This window comes from Hyla sarda, chromosome 1 (assembly GCF_029499605.1).
Source record: "Hyla sarda isolate aHylSar1 chromosome 1, aHylSar1.hap1, whole genome shotgun sequence".
NCBI lineage: Eukaryota > Metazoa > Chordata > Amphibia > Anura > Hylidae > Hyla > Hyla sarda.
In genome coordinates, this window is record NC_079189.1 from 595,856,606 (window position 1) to 595,879,426 (window position 22,821).

At 40.9% G+C, this 22,821-nt stretch overlaps 1 protein-coding gene across 8 annotated transcripts in view; it reads right to left on the minus strand.

Moving 5' to 3' along the window:
* Positions 1–22,821, minus strand: part of LOC130295730 (phospholipid-transporting ATPase ID-like) — a 196,135-nt gene that overhangs the window by 146,552 nt on the left and 26,762 nt on the right. The window contains exon 1 of one of the 8 annotated variants that reach the window (XM_056546781.1): positions 7,900–8,056. The exons of the other annotated variants lie outside the window; for them this stretch is intronic. The gene's annotated coding sequence lies outside the window, so the exon portion shown is untranslated. Of the gene's footprint in view, positions 1–7,899; positions 8,057–22,821 lie in introns of those variants that run through there. 8 annotated transcript variants of the gene reach the window in all.

The following is a 22,821-nucleotide window of genomic DNA, read 5'->3' on the forward strand; positions in this document are numbered from 1 at the left end:
TACTGCTCCTATATACAAGAATATAACTACTATAATACTGCCTCCTATGTACAAGAATATAACTACAATAATATATTTTGTGTGCCAGTGTTCCTCAGCCAGGGGGCCTTCAGCTGTTGCAAAACTACAACTCCCAGCATGCACAGAAAGCCTTTGACTGTCTGAGCATGCTGTGAGTTGTAGTTTTGCAACAGCTGTAGGCACAAAGGTTGAGAAACACTGGTCTAGACTTTACACCATTGTAGAAAGGCACTAGCTGTGTAAAGTGTTAGGTTAGGAGATGTGAGAAGTAGAATAACACACATATTCAGAATAATTTGTTATACAAGGATAAACTTTATCAACATAAAACTGTAAAACCCCATTCAACTTTTATCAGACCTAGAGCAAGGTCATATGATAATCCAAGTCAGCTATTGTGCCGCCCTGCATGAGTAATGAGTAAGCCGAGACTTGGCCCAGACGAAGGTTGAAGACTAGAAAGCCATGAATGAAATGTGGAGGTTAGGCTCACACTGTCATTATACGCTAAACGGACTCCTCTATGTACAATAATACAACTACTATAATACTGCTCCTATATACAAGAATATAACTACTATAATACTGCTCCTATATACAAGAATATAACTACTATAATACTGCTCCTATATACAAGAATATAACTACTATAATACTGCTCCTATATGCAAAAATATAAATACTATAATACTGCCTCCTATATACAAGAATATAACTACTATAACACTGCCCCTATATACAAGAATATAACAACTATAATACTGCTCCTATATACAAGCATATAACTACTATAATACTGCTCCTATATACAAGAATATAACTACTAAATACTGCTCCTATATACAAGAATATAACTACTATAATACTGCTCCTATGTACAAGAATATAACTACTATAATACTGCTCCTATGTACAAGAATATAACTACTATAATACTGCTCCTATATACAAGAATATAACTACTATAATACTTCTATGTTCAAGAATATAACTACTATAATACTGCTCCTATATACAAGAATATAACTACTATAATACTGCTCCTATATACAAGAATATAACTACTATAGTACTGCTCCTATATATAAGAATATAACTTCTATAATACTGCTCCTATATATATACAAGAATATAACTACTATAATACTGCCCCCCCTATGTACAAGAATATAACTACTATAATACTGCCCCTATATACATGAATATAACTACTATTCAGTTATTGCGAAGCTATCTAAAAGATCCTTCTATCCATCTGATGATTCTAGATTACTGAAAGACCCTATGGACTGAAAAGCGGACACTTTTCTTAAAAGATCTCATTGTAATCTTGCAGCCTTACAGAAAGGAGTAATGGCCTCGGTTCCAATAGCCAGAGCCTTAAGGGTTTGGCTAAGTGATTTATCTGCTGATATTCAATGTGGCATATCTCAAGATGATCTTATGCATTAAATTTCATATTTAAGGATGGCAGCTGATTTTCATTGTGACTTTCCTTTAGATGTTCCTTTGTGGCTTTCCTCTCATCTTGACAAGATTTTAGAAGAAAAGAAAAAAGACAAAGCACTTACTCTTCCTCAGAATTTCAGGTATAAGCCATCCAGATTTTAAGGTCATGTCAAAAAAGAACATCTTTCCAGAATCGGAGTAATCAAGAAAAGTCCAACAAGCAATTTTGTGGCCATTACCAGGATAAAGGGGGAAAAAGAAACAACCATAGACCACCAGTCAGAAGTCCGTGTTCTCATGCCACGCCTGTGCTGGATGTAGGCGCAAGTTTTGCAGAACTTTGTCACAGCCTGGGAAGAAATCACATCCGACACTTGGGTTCTAAATATCGTATCAAAAGTTTACGCTCTGGAGTTCCTGCATCAACCAATTCTTTTAGAAGAATTTCTTCAGAAAGGAGCATTGGAAGAAGTTCCCCCAGAGGAAGAATTCTCAGGGATACACTCAAGAGTGTTTCCAGTTCCCAAACCGGGGAACAAGTGGCGCCTGATAATAGATTTTGAGATTTCTCAACCGTCACTTATCAAAACACAAGTTCAAGATGGACAATTTGAAATCGGTTCTCAGTATTCTGCAACCAGGAGATCATGTCTTCCATAGATCTCAGAGATGCCTACTTACACATACCTATTCACACCAGTTCCAGAAGGTTTCTAAGGATTGTGGTTCAGAAAAGAGGCAAGCTTTTACGTTTTCAGTTCCGGGCACTACCATTTGGTCTTTCGCCAGCACCTTGAATCTTCACCAATGTCGGCATAGTCATTGTTGCCTTCCTAAGACTCCAGGGCATGAAGATCATACCATACCTGGACATCTGTCTATTCATTGCTCCATCTGCAGAAATTTTGAACGTGCATCTTCTGCTGGCCTTAGATCTACTCCGGAAGGTGGGATTAATCTTGAATCTTCAGAAATCGGAGTTAACACAAACCACAAGTATTCTTTTCTTGGGAATGAGGATAGATATGAGATCTATGAAAGCGTTTCTTCCTGTGCAGAAGACGGATCAGATTGTCCAGAGAGTTCGTCATGACTGCCTCCGGGATTACGATTCGCTCTGCCATGAGCGTTTTGGGTCTCCTCATGGCTGCCATAGACACAGTCCCATGGGCAAAAGCCCACTTCAGAGACTTTCAAGCAGAGATCCTTCGAGTCTGGAATGGAGATCCAGCTTCCCTCTCGGCCAAGATGACTTTTTCACCAGGGACCCGCAGGAGTCTACTTTGGTGGAAGACCAGGGAAAGTCTATTGAATGGCAAGAATTTCCAGTTTTGTCGGCAAACTGTGATCACCACAGATGTCTCACTCACGGGTTGGGGAGCTCATATGCAGAATCGTTGGATTCAGGGGAAGTGGCCGCCTTCAATATTAAGAATGTCATCCAATTACCACGAGTTGAAAGCGATCCAACTAGCCCTGCACGATTTCGAGCATCTTCTACTACAAAAACTTGTACTCATCCTGACAGACAAAGCGACTTCTGCTTTTTTATGTCAACAAGCAAGGCGATACCCGCAGTCAGTCATCAGTCTCTATGCAAAAAGATTATGACATGGGCCAAGAGGGTGACCATCAGCATCTCAGCAGTTCACATCAGTGTAAGCAGCAATGTGACAGAAGACCTTCTCAGCAGTAAAACATTGATGCCATCAGAGTGGTCTCTAAACCCCAAGTACTTGAAGATGATCATCCAAAAGTGGGGCTGCCCGTCCTGGGACTTAATGGCGACCAGAGACAATAGAAAGGTGGAGGAATTTAGTTTTTTGAGAAGAGCAGACAATCCTCAAGTGTTGGATATCTTCACTCTCCAATTGGGAGAGGAAGTTTGTGTATCTCTTCCTTCCAATTCCTACAATTCCTTGAGTCATATCCAAGCTGATGGTAGAGAATCCAAGAGCAATTGTTATAACCCCTTTCTGGCCATGCAGGGCCTGGTTACCGGCATTGTTTCAGCTTTTGAAGGGAGAGTTTTGGAAACTCCATGCTTACCCCGATCTGTACAAGAAGGATTGTTTCACCCTGAAATCAACAGGTTACATTTGACAACATGGCATCTGAGAGGGAAAGTATAAAAACCAAGGGATTTTCCGAAGAAGTTATATCCACTCTTCTTTCCTCCAGAAAAACTTCTACTAATATGGTCTAAGATACATTGTGGAAGAGATTTTCTTCATGGTTGCAGGAAGATCAAGTCGAGATGTCAGTATCCTCTATACTCCAGTTCCTTCATGAAGGATACCAGAAGGGTCTCAAAGCATGTCCGATTTCAGTTTGCTGGGGACACTCTTATTTCCAGATTTTTCGAAGCTCTAAAGAAATTAAGGCCTGTTATTCACTCATCTGTTGCTGTTTGGGATCTAGTCTAAGTTCTTAATAGTCTCGCGCTTCCTCCGTTTGAACCATTGATGCAAGCTGAACATTGTTGGCTGTCCCATAAAGTGTTGTTCTTGGTTGCCATCACTTGTGCGAAGAGGCTGGGAGAGTTATAAGCGCTCTCTTCTCGTGAACCCTATTTAAAGATCTTACCTGATGGAGTTGGGATCGGAACGGTTCCATCATTTGTTCATAAAGTACCTTCCACCAGCAATATTAACAGAGAATCAGTTCTTCCTGTGCTGTATCTGAATCCGGTAACTGATGAAGAACATTGTTTTCATTCTCTTGATGTCAAAAGAGCATTGACCTGTTATCTCTCCAGGACGCAAGATTTCCGTAAAGATGAAAGTCTGTTTGTATTATACGGGGCAAGAAAGAGAATGAAAGCCCCTAAAGATACTCTTCGGTGGATTAAGATGGCAATCTCTGAAGCCTATATTATGGATGTAAAGAACCACCTCACCCATTACGTGCACATTCTACACAGATCTACATCAACATCCTGGGCTGAAAGACAGCATGTGCATATTGTAGACATCTGCAATGCAGCGTCCTGGACCTCTTCATCGACATTCGTCAAACACTATAGGCTCTACACTCAGGCCGGAAACCCAGCCTTTAGCACAGCAGTGTTATCTGCTGTAAAAGAATCCTGTTACCCCCCCCCCCCCCCCCTTTAAGTCTTTGTTATATGCATAATGTGCTGCAGTTAGGACAATGAGGAAAGTTAGAATTTTACTTATCGTAATTATGCTTTCTTCGAGTCTGAAGGCAGCACAACTCCCCCCCACAATAAATTGTTACTGCATGAGTTTGGTCTTTTTATTTCACAGTTTGGTTTTGGAAGGAGGTTCCTTTTATGCTTATGCATATGTTGTTGTGCACTTAATTGTCCAATTATTTAAATGTTCTAGGTGGGCAGTCTTAATTCGGAGTCAAGGGATCAGACTATCCATAATGTGCTGCCTTCAGACTCAAAGAAAGTATAATTATGGTAAGTAAAATTCTAACTATAGTACTGCCCCCTAAATACAAGAATATGCATTTACATCTAGGAGACTTTCACATATACTGTTCTTTCATAATTTCTGTCTGTACCATATGTGACTCCTCCGACTTGTTCCTAAGGCCAGGGGTGTAGCTATAGAGGTAGCAGTTGCACCGGGGCCCTGGTGCCTAAGGGGGCCCCAAAGCACAACTGCTTCATAAGGGACCAGTATTATATTTGGCATATGGGGCCCTGTTGCAGATTTTGCATTGGGGCCCAAAAGCTACAAGCTACGCTTCTGCATGTGGCATAGTAGATAATCACAGTACATGTATATAAGTGATAAAGATCACACACATTGTCACGTTGTGTGTGTATACAGACAGATAGATAGATAGATATACACACACAACGTGTGTGATCTTTGTCTCTTATGTGCAGCAGGTGGGATGTATAACTAGAGGAGGACACCATGGCTGCTGTATGCTCAGTGTAAACCCATGTGAACTGGAGTCCATCTAAACTGCTGCCAAGGCTGAACATGCTCCATATGCTACATCACTGACTTATGGCCACTTATCTGTTTACATTCTCCATTATGCAGTGACACAGACTGTGGGTTAACCCATCTGAGCACAAAACGCGTGGGCTACGAGTGCAGATAAAGTCACAGGAAACCACTGACTATGGAGTTATATGTAACCTTGAGACTATCTGCTGTCACTATGTATCTAAACCTATCATGTGTGATACTATCTGCTGTCACTGTGTATCTAAACCTATCATGTGTAATACTGTCTGCTGTCACTGTGTATCTAAACCTATCATGTGTGATACTATCTGCTGAGTTTGTCTATCTAGCTGTGTAATACTGTCCGCTATCACTATGTATCTTAGCTCATCATGAGTAATAATGTCTGCTGGAATTGTCTATCTAAGCTTATCATGTGTGATTCTGTCGCTGTCACTATGTATCTAAGCTTATCATGTGTAATACTGTCTGGGGAGATCATCTATCTAAGCCTATTATGTTTGATACTGTCTGCTGTCACTGTGTATCTAAGTTTATCGTGTAATACTGTCGCTGTCACTGTGTATCTAAGCTTATCATGTGTGATAATGTCTGCTGAGATTGTATGTCAAAGCCTATCATGTGTGATGCTGTCACTATGTATCTAAGCCTATCATGTGTAATACTGTCGCTGTCACTGTGTATCTAAGCTTATCATGTGTGATAATGTCTGCTGAGATTGTATGTCAAAGCCTATCATGTGTGATGCTGTCACTGTGTATCTAAGCCTATCATGTGTGATACTGTCTGCTGTCACTGTATATCTAAGCTTATCATGTGTGATCCTGTCTGCTGAGACTGTATATCTAAGCCTATCATGTGTGATGCTGTCACTATGTATCTAAGCCTATCATGTGTGATACTGTCTGCTGTCACTGTGTATCTAAGCTTCTCATGAGTAATACTGTTGCTGTTACTGTGTATCTAAGCTTATCATGTGTGATCCTGTCTGCTGAGATTGTATATCTAAGCCTATCATGTGTGATGCTGTCACTGTGTATCTAAGCCTATCATGTGTGATACTGTCTGCTGTCACTGTATATCTAAGCTTATCATGTGTGATCCTGTCTGCTGAGATTGTATATCTAAGCCTATCATGTGTGATGCTGTCACTGTGTATCTAAGCCTATCATGTGTGATACTGTCTGCTGTCACTGTGTATCTAAGCTTATCATGAGTAATACTGTTGCTGTTACCGTGTATCTAAGTCTATCATGTGTGATACTGTCTGCTCTCACTGTGTATCTAAGCCTTCCATGTGTGATACTGTCTGGTATGATTGTCTATGCAAGCTTATCATGTGTGATACTGTCTGCTGTCACTGTGTATCTAAGCCTATCATATGTGATACTATCTGCGTAAATCGTCTATCTATTTATATCATGATTGATACTGTCTCCTGTCGCTATGTATCTAAGCTTATCATGTGTGATACTGTCTGCTGTCACTAAGTATCTAAGTTTATCATGTGTGATACTGTCTGCTAAGATTGTCTATTTAAGCCTATCATGTGTAATACTCTCTGCTGTCACTGTGTATCTAAGCCTATCATATGTGATACTATCTGCCGCAAATCGTCTAAGTCTAGCATGTGTTACACTGTCTGCGGTCACTATGTATCTAAGCCTATCATATGGCAGATAGTATCACATATGATAGGCTTAGATACACCGTGACAGCAGAGAGTATTACACATGATAGGCTTAAATAGACAATCTTAGCAGACAGTATCACACGTGATAAACTTAGATACTTAGTGACAGCAGACAGCATTACACATGATAAGCTTAGATACATAGCAACAGGAGACAGTATCACACATGATAGATTTAAATAGACGATTTACTCAGATAGTAAGTCTATCATGTGTAATACTGTCTGCTGTCACTATGTATCTAAGACTATCATGTGTGATACGATCTGCTGAGATTGTCTATCTCAGCCTTTCATGTATGATACTATATGCTGAGATTGTCCATCTAAGCCTATCATGTATGATACTGTCTCCTAAGATTGTCTATCTGAGCTCATAGTGTGATACCATCTGCTATCACTATGTATCTAAGCCTATCATGTGTGATACTGTCTCCTAAGATTGTCTATCTAAGCCTATCATGTGTGATACCGTCTGCTATCACTATGTATCTAAGCCTAACATATGTGATACTGTCTGTCTACTGAGATTATCTCTCTAAGCCTACCATGTGTGATACGATCTGATAAGCAAGTGTATCTAAGTCAATCATGTGTGATACAGTCTCAGGGGAGCACACTGCTATCCTTTTTCAGTGACGCAGGCGCTGAAGATCAGGGTGTAAGATGACGTCTTGTGGTTTCCGTATTTCCGTCCATGTGTCATGACTGACAATTCACTTTATCACTATTCGAGGAAGAATAGGTCATGTTTGTTTTCTCAAGAAGTTATGAACTTTACCAAGAAGTGGCGTCCTCGTTTTCTTTTATATAGCACGAAACTGCGCAGAGGATATAGCCGCCATTACAGAAAAAAGGAGGAGATACACAATGGTGTCTTCTAGTTGCCCATAGCAACCAACCACCAGATTCAATCTATGGGGTTAATGGCTGAATTCAAGACCTCATCTGATTGGAGGATGAAAAAAACCCACTTATGGAGCAGCCAATCAGAGGGGAGCTTTCTGTTTTCCACACAGTGTACCTCCAGCTGTTGCAAAACTACAACTCCCAGCATGCCCGGACAGCCGAAGGCTGTCCGGGCATGCTGGGAGTTGTAGTTCTGCAACAGCTGGAGGCACACTGTGTGGAAAATACTGTTTTACCACCTCCAGTAACAAAAGTGAAACCTGGAGTTTGGTTGCTATGGGCAACACATTCCCTTTATTACAGAAATGGCTTCCTTCATCCTATTGTGTTGCTGTGATTGTAGTACTGCGAGGCATTACTACCACAAGAACTGGCAGAACAGGAAGTGCGCATTCACGGCGCCGCTTTCCCTAAATTGCGTAAACTGTGTAGCACTGCAAGATACACTGTTCCCACAACTCTCCAGTTACGGAAACAATGAAGCTTGCGGTGCTATGCTGTTTGCCCTGCTCCAATTAACGTCAATGGGAGATATGCAAACTGAATAAAAAAAATTAATATACAGAGGACGCGAGGGCGCGCAATATTTCACTGCCAATATTGCTTTTATATCATAACCTAGAAAGCATCTTTACGGACATACAAATTAACGGAACATCACCACTTTTGTCCCACCAAAGTCCATTATGAATTATGAGTACCACATATAAACAATAGTGCCTGCAGAGTGCTCCTATAAACAATAGTACCAGCAGAGTGCGCCAATAAACAATAATGCCTACAGAGTGCTCCTATAAACAATAGTACCAGCAGAGTGCGCCTATAAATAATAATGCCTGCAGAGTGCTCCTATAAACAATAGTACCAGCAGAGTGCGCCAATAAACAATAATGCCTACAGAGTGCTCCTATAAACAATAGAGCCTACAGAGTGCTCCTATAAACAATAGAGCCTACAGAGTGCTCCTATAAACAATAGAGCCTACAGAGTGCTCCTATAAACAATAGTACCAGCAGAGTGCGCCTATAAACAATAATGCCTGCAGAGTGCTCCTAAAAACAATAATGCCTGCAGAGTGCTCCTATAAACAATAGTACCAGCAGAGTGCTCCTATAAACAATAGTACCAGCAGAGTGCGCCTATAAACAATAGAGCCTACAGAGTGCTCCTATAAACAATAGTACCAGCAGAGTGCGCCTATAAACAATAATGCCTGCAGAGTGCTCCTATAAACAATAGTACCAGCAGAGTGCGCCTATAAACAATAATGCCTGCAGAGTGCTCCTATAAACAATAGTACCAGCAGAGTGCGCCTATAAACAATAATGACCACAGAGTGCGCCTATAAACAATAATGCCTGCAGAGTGCTCCTATAAACAATAGTGCAAGCAGAGTGTTCCTATAAAGAATAATGCCAGCAGAGTGCTCCTATAAAGAATAGTGCCAGCAAAGTGCTCCTATATAAACAATAATGACTGCAGAGTGCTCCTATAAACAATAGAGCCAGCAGAGTGCTCCTATAAACAATAATGACTGCAGAGTGCTCCTATGAATAATAATGACAGCAGAGTGCTCCTATAAACAATAGTGCCAGCAGAGTGCTCCTATAAACAATAATGCCTGTAGAGTGCTCCTATAAACAATAGTGCCAGCAGTGTTCCTATAAACAATAGTGCCAGCAGAGTGTTCCTATAAATAATAGTACCAGCAGAGTGCTCCTATAAACAAAAATACCTACAGAGTGCTCCTATAAATAATAGTGCCAGCAGAGTGCGCCAATAAACAATAATGCCTACAGAGTGATCCTATAAACAATAATGCCTACAGAGTGCTCCTATAAACAATAATGCCTACAGAGTGCTCCTATAAACAATAGTACCAGCAGAGTGCTCCTATAAACAATAGTACCAGCAGAGTGCTCCTATAAACAATAGTACCAGCAGAGTGCTCCTATAAACAATAGTACCAGCAGAGTGCGCCAATAAACAATAATGTCTACAGAGTGCTCCTATAAACAATAATGCCTACAGAGTGCTCCTATAAACAATAGTACCAGCAGAGTGCGCCAATAAACAATAATGCCCACAGAGTGCTCCTATAAACAATAATGCCTACAGAGTGCTCCTATAAACAATAGTACCAGCAGAGTGCTCCTATAAAGAATAATGCCAGCAGAGTGCTCCTATAAAGAATAGTGCCTGCAGAGTGCTATTATAAACAATAGTGCCAGCAAAGTGCTCCTATAAACAATGACTGCAGAGTGCTCCTATAAACAATAGAGCCAGCAGAGTGCTCCTATAAACAATAGTGCCAGCAGAGTACTCCTATAAACAATAATGACTGCAGAGTGCTCCTATAAATAATGACAGCAGAGTGCTCCTATAAACAATAGTGTCAGCAGAGTGCTCCTATAAACAATAATGCCTGTAGAGTGCTCCTATAAACAATAGTGCCAGCAGTGTTCCTATAAACAATAGTGCCAGCAGAGTGCTCCTATAAACAATAATGCCTGCAAAGTGCTCCTATAAACAATAGTGCCTACAGAGTGCTCCTATAAACAATAGAGCCTACAGAGTGCTCCTATAAACAATAGAGCCTACAGAGTGCTCCTATAAATAATAGTGCCAGCAGAGTGCTCCTATAAACAATAGTGCCAGCAGAGTACTCCTATAAACAATAATGACTGCAGAGTGCTCCTATAAATAATGACAGCAGAGTGCTCCTATAAACAATAGTGTCAGCAGAGTGCTCCTATAAACAATAATGCCTGTAGAGTGCTCCTATAAACAATAGTGCCAGCAGTGTTCCTATAAACAATAGTGCCAGCAGAGTGCTCCTATAAACAATAATGCCTGCAAAGTGCTCCTATAAACAATAGTGCCAGCTGAGTGTTCCTATAAACAATAGTACCAGCAGAGTGCTCCTATAAACAAAAATACCTACAGAGTGCTCCTATAAATAATAGTGCCAGCAGAGTGCTCCTATAAACAATAGTGCCAGCAGAGTGCGCCAATAAACAATAATGACTGCAGAGTGCTCCTATAAACAATAATGCCTACAGAGTGCTCCTATAAACAATAATGCCTACAGAGTGCTCCTATAAACAATAATGCCTACAGAGTGCTCCTATAAACAATAGTACCAGCAGAGTGCGCCAATAAACAATAATGACTGCAGAGTGCTCCTATAAACAATAATGCCTACAGAGTGCTCCTATAAACAATAGTGCCTGCAGAGTGCTCCTATAAACAATAGTGCCAGCAGAGTGCTCCTATAAATAATAGTGCCAGCAGAGTGCTCCTATAAACAATAGTGCCAGCAGAGTGCTCCTATAAACAATAATGCCTACAGAGTGCTCCAATAAACAATAGTGCCAGCAGAGTGCTCCTATAAACAATAGTGCCAGCAGAGTGCTCCTATAAACAATAATGCCTACAGAGTGCTCCAATAAACAATAGTGCCTGCAGAGTGCTCCTATAAACAAGTGCCAGCAGAGTGCTCCTATAAACAATAGTGCCAGCAGAGTGCTCCTATAAACAATAGTGCCAGCAGAGTGCTCCTATAAACAATAGTGCCAGCAGAGTGCTCCTATAAATAATAGTGCCAGCAGAGTGCTCCTATAAATAATAGTGCCAGCAGAGTGCTCCTATAAATAATAGTGCCAGCAGAGTGCTCCAATAAACAATAATGCCTACAGAGTGCTCCTATAAATAATAGAGCCAGCAGAGTGCTCCTATAAATAATAGTGCCAGCAGCAGAGGCGTTGCTAGGTCTCCAAAAGACCAGGGGTTAGAGCCCACGGCCCAACCCGGCTCCAACCACGCCCCCTAACCACACCCCCAAAACGCCCCTAACCACACCCAGACTTTTTTTTAATTATCCTTCCACTACTGTATACAACACACAGCACATACGCGACAACATAGTCTAGTGGGGGGGGGGGGGGGGGGGAGTCCAGAACAAATCATTTCTCAAGTCTTATCCAGTCACTCTGCAAGGATCCCCCGTACAGTGGAAAGTCAAGCCCTGGCAGAGAAAGCTACTGGGCCTAGTCAGAACCCTATTGGCCTAGTCAGAACCCTAGCTACCTGGAGAACCTTCAGTCTGATATTAAGTCAGTATTAATTCAGTGGGTAAAAAGCACCAAAGCATCAGGGCTCCCAAGGGGTTACACTGCATCCCTTCTACTCTGCACCACACTGTTGGCATGTAATACCATCTGCACCCTGCTCAGTAAAGACAGTTATCCGTAACCTGACGTTGTCGTGTTTCTTTATTCCCCATGTCTGGCCCTGGAGAAGCTGTCTCTACCTCAGACTGTGTCTAGGCTAACGGTGCCCTGGCGTCACGAAGTGATCAGGTCTTCCGTGTTACCACATATTGGCTCATAGAATAGGGACTCTGATCCCACTATTGTCTCTTTGGAGCTTCTGTTGGCTATGGTCCTGCCATAGTTTAGAGGATGTATGGTGCTGTATCCTGTGCTATGCCACCCATTAATATGAACCAGAACCCCAACAGATCTTATTAACCCTTGATTAATCACCATTATGAGATGTCCAGTGGGTGTCCGATCACGCCTGAGTTACTTCGCTGTCAAAATTCCTCACAAACATATAAACCTAAAGATTTTACAGGGAAATTTGAGGAAAAATTGGAAACTCTTCGAGTACTAAAGAGGAAAGTAGTGAAAGAGTTGACAAAAAAGCAGATCTAGCAGATCAAGCAATCTGTATGACAGGCGAGATCCAGAAACACTGTGGAATCCCTGATGATTACATCACAATATGAAGTAAACCTGGACGGGACTATAGGTTCCATGATTCTTAATTTTTTTTTTCTTGCATTTTTATCTACACCAGTGTTTCCCACTCAGGGTGCCTCCAGCTGTTGCAATGCTACAACTTCCAGCACGTTAAAGGCTGGACAGTAAAAGAGAGACAAAAAAGGTGGTGCAAATTTACCCTTACTTGTGATGTACAAAAGGCTATAATCCATATATACATAATCCATAACATAATCCATAACAAGGCTATAATACATAACATAATACATATACTATATAATCATATAACATATATACCATATAATCATATACCATACAATCCATATAATCATATACCATATAATCCTTATATCATATACTATATAATCCTTACACCATACACTCCATATAATCATACCCCATATACTATATAATCATATACCATATACTTAATATATACCATATAATCTATACACCCTATAATCATATACCATATAATCATATACTATATACTTCATATACAGTATACCATATAATATATATATATATATATATATATATATCCTAGAATCCATATACCATATAATCCATGTAATCATATACTATATAATCCATATACTATATACTTCATATGCAGTATACCATATAATATATATATCCTATAATCCATATACCATATAATCTATATACCATGTAATCATATACTATATAATCCATATACTATATACTTCATATACAGTATACCATATAATATATATATATATATATCCTATAATCCATATACCATATAATCTATATACCATGTAATCATATACTATATAATCCATATACTATATACTTCATATACAGTATACCATATAATATATATATATATATATATATATATATATATATATATATATCCTATAATCCATATACCATATAATCTATATACCATGTAATCATATACTATATAATCCATATACTATATACTTCATATACAGTATACCATATAATATATATATATCCTATAATCCATATACCATATAATCTATATACCATATAATCCATGTAATCATATACTATATAATCCATATACTATATGCTTCATATACAGTATACCATATAATATATATATCCTATCCATATGCCATATATATCATATAATCTATTTACCCTATATTCATATACCATATAATCATATACTATATAATCCATTTACTATATACTTCATATACAGCATACCATATATATATATATATATATATATATATATATATATATCCTATAATCCATATATCATAGAATCCATATACTTAATACTTCATATACAGTATACCATATAATCTATTTACCCTATAACCATATACCATATAAACCATATACCATATAATCTATTTACCCTATAACCATATACCATATAAACCATATACCATATAATCTATTTACCCTATATTCATATACCATATAATCTATTTACCCTATATTCATATACCATATACCATATAATCTATTTACCCTATATTCATATACCATATACCATATAATCCATATACCATATAATCTATTTACCCTATATTCATGTACCATATAGATATAATCCATATACCACTCAACCATTCCACCACAAGTTTTCTCCCGCAGCTCTACACCCTCAATGTAATAAGAAGGGCTGGAGACAGAGAGACTTTTGGCCTTTGGTTTATAGATTATAAACTGCAATATCACATTTACATATAATGTACGGCTACTATTGGGATCTGCCGCTCTGGGATAGACACCTCACGCAGAAGCCATGATACCACTTCCACTTTCATTTCCTCAGGCTTTGCAGACATCCACAGATCCTATGTCTACATCCATCCACACAGAACATTTCCATCCTATTAATAATCCGTCCTTTATATAAAGCAGATATTAACCCCCCGGGAGTCTGCCGCTCAACGATTTTCCTTCCGCCAGAAAGGCTTTTTATATTTTAAGTAGTCACAACATAATAATAACATAGTTCTAATGCTGTAGACTAAAAAAAAGGAAACATGACAACAGCAGTGCTTCCCAACCAGGGCGCCTCCAGCTGTTGCAAAACTACAACTCCCAGCATGCCCGGACAGCCGAAGGCTGTCCGGGCATGCTGGGAGTTGTAGTTTTGCAACAGCTGGAGGATCCCTGATTTGGAAACACTGCCTTAGATCCTTGGATCATCAGTATTACACATCAGTCTGAGAGAAAAACTCTGGGAAAACTACCTGAAAAGTTTGAGCTGCTTCGCATATTTCGTAAATATATTTTGACTATCATGGAGGGCCTGGGGTATAAACAATGTCCTCACCTATTTATGATTTACCATAAGGCTCCAGCGTGCTCTTATTTTTGTTGTAGTTTGTCAAAACTGAGGAGTCGGCTGCAGAAGTTTTTTTTACAAAGGGCTTTTCCAAAGTATACACAACCCCCCAGGCTACTTCCGCCTCCACAAGAGCTCATACATATGAAAACCAGATGTGGTCAGGTACAGAGATCAAAGCGATACCGGATACTATCAATGGTGACACCGCACTGTGTTATGTGAGGAATGCCGGCTCAGAAAATGCCACTGCTGGACTAAACAAGACCTAAAGTTATCCAGTTTAGGAATTTTTTTTCCCCCTATTTGCTTTATTATGAGTAATAGAGCGGAATGTCAGTGTAGCATGTGGTATAGTGAGTAGCTTAGGGAAAGTGTACTGTATATTATACTGTCAAGCTTTGTATGATTGTAATTTTATTGTGTGACTTGTAGTGACGACTGAATGATCAATAAAGCTCTTTCAAAGTTGACCACCGCTTCATGTGTCTCCTTGCACGCAGCGGAAATCTGTGCACGAGGAGAGCCGGACGCCAGGAAGGAGATTGTGAGGGGTCTCAGCTGTTGCCCCCCCCCCCCCCCCCCCTTTCTCGCAACCCCACGAAAAACAAGCATTCTAATTGTACCCCAGTGTTGGGAATAAGGGGGATCAGGCAGGTTGGATTTGAACAGGAGCTCATACCCCTCATTTTTCAGCCTTTTGGACAAAATCAAGTGTTGTATCTGTTGTGTTAGTTGGCGGTGTGGAAGTCCACCAAAGCAGATTGGAGAACCACATGGGTTAAACGTTCTGGGTATGCAGGGGATGGGGGACCTGAACCACCAGATCTGACCTTAAAGGGGTACTCCAGTGGAAAACAATTTTATTTTTATTTTTTTCAAATCAACTGGTGCCAGGAAGTTAAACAGATTTGTAAATGACTTCTATCTAAAAATCTTAATCCTTCCAGTACTTATAAACTGCTGTATGCTCCAAAGGAAGTTCTTTTCTTTTTTAATTTCTTTTCTGTCTGACCACAGTGCTCTCTGCTGACACCTCTGTCCATGTCAGGAACTGTCCAGAGCAGGAGAGGTTTACTACGGGGATTTGCTCCTACTCTGGAAAGTTCCTGGCATGGACAGAGGTGTCAGCAGAGAGCACTGTGGTCAGATTGGAAATAACTACACAACTTCCTGTGGAGCATACAGCAGCTGATAAGTACCGAAAGGATTGAGATTTTTAAATAGAAGTAATTTACAAATCTGTTTAACTTTCTGGCACCAGTTGATTTAAAAAAAAAATAATAATTCCCCACCGGAGTACCCCTTTAAGGTCTGAGTAAAGTGAGGGTCGAGGAGCAAAAATGCCCTGGGTGCTGTAAATCACTGAGCATTGGGAACCCATTTGAGTGAAAGCACGTAGTATACACTGTACTCTGACTCTATTTGGGTACTCATCTATAAAGATAATATGTCATAGGTCACATGGTGTCCAGGTCCTCTTTTCCACCCTCCTATCCACCCACCACTGCATAAACACCCCCCTTGGAGACCATGTGACTTATGACATATTGTGCCGCATGGAATGCTGGGAAAGGTCAGAGACAACAGTAAAATAAGTGCATACTAATTTTACTCCATTTTACTGGAGTCCTGTGCATGAAAACGGGACAAAGCGGCGCATGTAGGTAATAAAACCATATTACACAATATTATAACTTGTCATCATAGGCTCGAAGGATGAAGAAAAAAAATCCTGGGATATCTCTTTAACATAAAAACTTTATTTAAACAATAGGTCATGTTCTGATGACACATTCCCTACTATCTATTAGGCAGGCGTCCGTGCAGGGGTGTAGCTATAGAGGTAGCAGTCGCACCGGGGCACTGGTGCCTAAGGGGGCCCCATTAGAGACCAGTAAAATAATTGGCATATGGGGCCCTGTTGCAGATTTGGCTACAAGCAATGCTTCTGTGGTCCGTGGATCATAAGGACAACTACTGGTATCTCTGGTCACCATGTCATTCTCCACAACGTCGCCATCCCACAGAGCCACACGCGCTTCGCTCCCTGACTCCTCTCCGCTCCCTGACTCGCCGGCTATTTTTACTTAATCTCCTTTTTCTGTTTATGTTTCCCTTCACTGATTTTTACTGGAAAACATCTGTCTGGTTTTACTAAAATCTTGGCACTTGTTTCTGTCTCTGTGCTGGGACAATATCGGCCCTACGCCCACTATTCACTGCCATGTTACCGAACGCCCAGGAATGATGACACGTTGTCGGCACAGAGTAAGCTGTGGGGAGTTGGCAGCTTACAGCCTCATACTTAGTGGAAGCTACGCAAATCCACATAACAAGAAGGGGGACTATGCTGGATATATTATGATATTACCCATTCTCTCGGAGGTACTGATACCCTATATGTAGCCTGTGCAGAAGCCCAGGACCCTGTGGACCAGGAGCCCCCGGATACAGCACTGGGGTCCTGGGCATGATGGGAAAATCTGTGCAGAGTTTGGACGTTCTCTCTGTGTTCGTGTAGGTTTTAGCAAGTAACCCAGCTCCCTATGAATTGGCCCTAGGTTTTGTGGATCTAAAATATAGTATAGAAATTAAAAGAGAACTCCGCTGAAACGTTTTTTCTATCCACTGTGCCCGAGTTGCAAAAAGTACAATAACAAACTTTATCTCACCTTCCGATGCTCCCCCATTGTGCCAATATTTCTGCCTTCTAGAATCGGTCTTCTTCCACATCTTGGAGCCTGACACGTCACACTTATCGCCATCCGCAGTGCTGTCCCACCTCAGCCGGTGATACGCTGCGCGCAGTGTCATGTAACGAGCCTGGGCCCTGACTTTTCCCTGCTGCCCCTGCGGCCTGTTACATGACACTGCGCTACATGTATCACCGGCTGACGATAAGCTGATCGCAGTGTGATGCCTCAGGCTCCAGGATGCGGAAGAAGACCGGGCCCAGAAGACAAAAGACCGATATCGGTGCAACGGGGGAGCGGAGGAAGGTGAGTTAAAGTTTGTTATTTACCTATTTGCAGAGCACAATGGATACGAAAAAAGTTTCAGCTGAGCTCCTTTAAGATTAGGAACTCCACTGGGGATGAGGAGTGATGTCAGTTTTGACAATCTGTGTACAGCACTGTGGAATATGTTGGCTCTTTCCACTGGGATAAATGCAATCAGTGATGGACAACAATGAAGCTAAAGAGGATCCATCCCGTCCTAATCTCAGAAGGAAAAAAAAGAGCACAGGATGGAGTCTATATCAAGCATTCTCTAAAAGAAATGGTCCTCGCAAACCTTCCACAACACTCCAGGCCAAAAGATACCAGCAAAGGAAGGGAATCAACGGTCACCCCTCACTAATGCTTAAGGTAAGGGCCCGTTTTGACCATAAGGGGGCAGGAAACGAAACCCTATCTCACTGACTGGTTTGCTGAGCCTTTGCAAGGGTCAATCAATGATGCCTCCAGGCTACATGAGCGATCTCTGGATTCCTAGGAATCGGGAATTCCTCCCGATTATTGGCCGGTGGTGTAAAGGGGCCTTAGGCCCATCTTGCTCCACCTTCAAAGTCCACCAAGAAACTGCAAGTCAAGACTGGCCTCACCAGAAAGGGAGAACCTGATGGATACAAACACTTCACTTAAACCTCCAGGAGGGACTTTCTAAAAGAGGATTCCTAAAATTCTGGTAAGATCCTCATAACAAACAAAAGTGGATGGTAAACACACCTTGACATGAAAATACGTGAAATAAATAAGAGAGAAGTACATGCACTGAGCCATCGCTCAGTGGGCTCCCAATCCTGGTTCAGACCCCCACAGGGTCACCACATATGGGGAACATGTGCACCAAGGGTTTTTACGCTACTCTGCCACTCTGGCTTCAATTGAGAGGCCTGAGTCGCCTATAGATAGCCAATGAGTCAATTTGCATACACCCAGGACATTCAATTCAACTCTTGTAAACCCGACCTGTTTTGTTGGGTTGTGAGCCAAAATTTGTCAAATTGTGCCACGAATTGTGTCTGCGCCAGAATTTTAAAAAACACCACCAACTTTCCATTTTACTTATAAAACCTGAAAAAGGGGCACGGCTGCTGTCACAAAATCCCAACATACCGTATTTACTAAGGTTTCCAAAGAAAACGTGGAAAGGTTTGTTATAAATATTAAGTGAGGTTCCGACTGTGACTCCGTACAGATAACAACTGTCCACAGCTCCTCCAGAGACATGTCTGTACAGCAGCCGTAACAGCACAATTTCCCAGCATGCCCTGCGCGTCTAGGAAAAAAGTTATCTAAAACTAGAAAAACTCTTGCGTAAAGGAAACAGGTCGGAGAAGTGAACTTCAGAGGTGCAACTATCACAAGTCTTCTGTCTCAGCTTTATATCACTAATATAACATACATGTTTGGCTCAAGGAAGTTTAACCCCTTAAGGACTCAGGGTTTTTCCGTTTTTGCACTTTCGTTTTTTCCTCCTTACCTTTTAAAAATCATAACCCTTTCAATTTTCCACCTAAAAATCCATATTATGGCTTATTTTTTGTGTCGCCAATTCTACTTTGCAGTGACATTAGTCATTTTACCCAAAAATTCACAGCGAAACGGAAAAAAAAATCATTGTGCGACAAAAACGAAGAAAAAAACGCCGTTTTGTAACTTTTGGGGGCTTCCGTTTCTACGCAGTGCATATTTTGGTAAAAATTATACCTTATCATTATTCTGTAGGTCCATACGATTAAAATGATACCCTACTTATATAGGTTTGATTTTGTCGCACTTCTGGAAAAAATCATAACTACATGCAGGAAAATTTATACGTTTAAAAATGTCATTTTCTGACCCCTATAACTTTTTTATTTTTCCATGTACAGGGCGGTATGAGGGCTCTTTTTTTGCGCTGTGATCTGAAGTTATCGGTACCATTTTTATTTTGATCAGACTTTTTGATCACTTTTTATTCATTTTTTAATGGTATAAAAAGTGACCAAAAATACGCTTTTTTGGAATTTAGAATTTTTTTTACGTGTACGCCATTGACCGTGCGGTTTAATTAACAATATATTTTTACAGTTTGGACATTTACGCACGCGGCAATACCACATATGTTTATCTTTAGTTTTATTTACACAGTTTTATTTTTTTATGGGATTAAAACTTTTATTAGGGAAGGGGTTTTTTACTTTTTTTTTGCAGTGTTATAGGTCCCATAGGGACCTATAACACTGCACACACTGATCTCTCATACTGATCATTGTTATCCCATAGGGACCTATAACACTGCACACACTGATCTCTCATACTGATCATTGTTATCCCATAGGGACCTATAACACTGCACACACTGATCTCTTGCACAGATCACTGGCGTGTATTAACACGCCTGTGATCAGTGTTATCGGCGCTTGACTGCTCCTGCCTGGATCTCAGGCACGGAGCAGTTATTCGCCGATCGGACACCGAGGAGACAGGTAAGGGCCCTCCTGGTGTCCTGTAAGCTATTCGGGACGCCACAATTTCACCGCGGCGGTCCCGAACAGCCCGACTGAGCAGCCGGGTCACTTTCCCTTCAGACGCGGCGGTCAGCTTTGATCGCCGCGTCTGAAGGGTTAATACAGGGCATCACCCCGATTGGTGATGTCCTGTATTAGCCGCGGGTCCCGGCCGTTGATAGCCGCCGGGACTGACCTGATATGTCGCGGGGACACCGCATGACCCCGCGGCATATCGCGGTAGCCGGCGGAAGACGTAAATATAAGTCCTTCGTCGTTAAGGGGTTAAAGAGGATTTTTATTTTATGTCAATTAATCCCTTAAAGGAGTACTCCATTGGAAAACATTTGTTTTTTAAATCAACTGGTGCCAGAAAGACTTGTAAATTACTTCTATTTAAAAATCTTAATCCTTCCAGTACTTCCAGTTTCTGTATACTACAGAGGACGTTCTTTTCTTTTTTAATTTCTTTTTTGTCTGACCACAGTGCTCTCTGCTGACACCTCTGTCCATGTCAGGGACTGTCCAGAGCAGAAGAGGTTTCCTATGGGGTCTTGCTCCTACTCTGGACAGTTCCTGACACAGACAGAGGTGTCAGCAGCGAGCAGACAGACAGAAAAGAACTACACAACTTCCTTTGGAGCATGCAACAGCTGATAAGTACTGAAAGGATTAAGATTTTTATATAGAAGTAATTTAGAAATCTGTATAGCTTTCTGGCACCAGTTGATTTAAACAAAAAATGTTTTCCACCAGAGAACCCCTTTAAGGAAATTGAGCATACAGCATGCTCCATGAGGTTGTTTCTAGCATTCCTTGCTGTGCCTTTTCTATTGCTTTCTATCTAGTCTAGGTTTCTATAGCTGTCCTGTGTGTGTACATAAGGAGCAGAACTATTTCTGGCCATTATATAACTTGTATATGGTATTTTCAGCAGATTTCTGCTCTGCAGGCTTCATCTATAATTTGTTGTTCTCCCAGAACTGGTGGGCAGAGCTCCCTCCTCCACCCTCCATAGACTTGTATTGCTTGTCTTGCAGACACAGTACAAAGCTGAGCTGATTTTTAGAGTATAATACAGTCTTGGAGAAGAGGGGAGGGGGGGGGGGGGAGAAGCTTAAAGGGGTTCTCCACCATAAGGTGATTTTAGTATGTACCTGGCAGGCAGTAATGGACATGCTTAGGAAGGATCTGCGCTTGTCTTGGGGCTGAATGGTTATGTCATGAGATTATCATAACACTGTGACTAGCTTTTTGTAAACTTGTATTTCCTATTTGAGTTTCCTCCTTTGCCTACAAATCCAATAATTCCATTTTCCTCCCTCCCGCACATCAGCCACCCCACTCATTGAAATATAAATGAGCTGCATCCGTTCAAAAGACCTTCGTTTTCAATCAGGGTGCCTACAGCTGTTGCATTAGTTGCAGATTGATCTCTCTCCCGCCAAGCGATCTCTCCACCCATTGAAGCAGACAGGTTCCCTGTCATCAACTGACTAGTGATGTCGGGTCTCGGCCGCATTGCAACCTGGGAAAAATCTGACACAACAGTCATTTTTTATGCTGGTAAAAATAAATATTGGGGTGAAAACCACAGAAGAATTGTGAGAAAACCGTCACACACAGGTACAGACACTATATTATCAACTACACTAACTTTACAGCCCCTGTAGCATAGTCAAATAAAATAAAAAATTTATAACAGGAGAAAGAAGCATTTTTTGTTCAAATGACACAATGCCTATTTAAACCTGTCTCTTTCCAGACTTGTAGTCATTCATAGCTTGAAGCAATAGCCGAAACAAAAAAAAAAAGTGAAATGATACACTGGGTGTGGACGAAAGTCAGGAATACATTAGTCAGAAGCTAAAGACACATGTGATCAGTGACGTCTTCTGCGGAGAGCGTTGGCCGCCGTCCTGCACTGACATGTTGTGGAATGATTCATTCATTTACATTACGAGAGCCGTGTATACTATCTGTATCTATAGCACGCAGAAAGCCACACAACATTGCCCACATCTGTAATAGAAAGCAAAGATCGGTGTGTGTCCAGCTGTTGCAAAATAGCGCCCCCTTTCCCAACCCCTGATAGTCTGAAACTACAGACAAATTTGAATTCTAACACTTAGCATCCAGCAGTGTTCCCTAACCTGGGTTTCTCCAGCTGTTGCAGAATTACAATTTCCATCAGGATCACAGTTCAGG